Raw genomic sequence first — 1,464 nt, forward strand, 5'->3', positions numbered from 1 at the left:
CTTATTTTCACACTACTCCACATTCACACATTGGCAAATTGATTACTATTTCTTTTCTAGAGTATTGAGTAGCCCTGAAAAGGGCTGTTTGTTTTTGAACTCCAGATGCACCGATCTAATGCTGGCACCTCCCTGGCCTGGCACCGCACACGCATCTCCGACTCCAGTCTCCTTGCCAATTCACCCTTGTAACTGAAATCGCAGAATGGGTATGATTGGCTTCAGAATCCCAGTCTTCACTCTCTGGGGTCCTGAAGACGTACCTGTGTCTGTGCTGAATTCGTGGATGCTGTTGTGGCTGTGTCTGTGGTGGAAGAGGTTGTGCCTGTGACTGTGGTGTAGCTACTGGCTGGGGTGATGTCCTCACCAAGGGTTTCACCTCACTTTTTTGCCTCATTATTATGTGAGGCAGGATTCCTATTTTCTTTTCCTCCTTTTCCCTATGTCTTCTCTCCTCCTCTTCATTCTTTATCCTTCCCTCTTCGACTATGGCCTCCGCGGCCAGTTCATTTAGTAGGCGCCTGGCATATTCCAGGTGCATCTGGAGTTCTAAAAGTTTTTCAAGTCTGCTACTCATTTTTACTGTTGATCAATCAACAAGGGTAGATAGACTGCCGAGCGGTTTTTAAGTTATACGAAAAGCGCGGACATGAAGGAAAACATCCCCCTAAGACACAAAACTTATATTACCTAGATCATGACCAAACAACGCACGGACCTAAAAGAAACACTCACTCACTTTTTTATACTACCCTATTTATTTTTATTTTTAATCTAAAAATTTTGACAAGCCACTTAAAGAAAATACTTACACACACACACACACACACACACACACACACACACACACTTTTTTTTAAACCAAGATAAATAATTCACGTGCTTATACACGCACTTCTATTTTTAAACTTATTATAGGCAATCGATTGTTATTTCTTTTCTAGAGTATGGTGTAGCCCTGAAAAGGGCTGTTTTTTGTGTGTGAACTTGAAGCTATGGCAATCTTTTAGGTTCTAAGATTGCGGCCTCCTTTGACGATAGGCTTTCTCCCAGGATAAGGTTTGCTTCTTCGGAAAGAGAAGAAGAACTCTTTGGTATAGATACGACAGTCGACAAAGCCTCTGTCAAGTTCAGGTTGCTGCTGCTGCTGCTGCTGCTGTTGTTGCTGTTGCTGCTCTCTCTGCTGTTTCTGAAGTCTGTACTTCTCTGTCCATTCTTCTTTCTCCCTGTTAATTTCTTCTCTGAAGAGCTCTTCTATCAGGTCTTCAGTGACTTTTAACATTCTAACATTCTCTATATCTTCAGGCTTCGGTATCAGACTGTGTCTGACCCTATGCAAATTCACGTAGGCTTCGTTTAGTTTAGCTAGTCTGGAGCACATCTTCATAGGAGGATGAGTCGATAATGGATGGTTAGACTAGAGACTACCCCGGTTTTATAGTCAAAGCGTGGACGTGAAGGAAA

The sequence above is a fragment of the Sinohyriopsis cumingii genome, chromosome 4 (genome assembly GCF_028554795.1).
Source record: "Sinohyriopsis cumingii isolate HCF-2022 chromosome 4, ASM2855479v2, whole genome shotgun sequence".
Classification (NCBI taxonomy): domain Eukaryota; kingdom Metazoa; phylum Mollusca; class Bivalvia; order Unionida; family Unionidae; genus Sinohyriopsis; species Sinohyriopsis cumingii.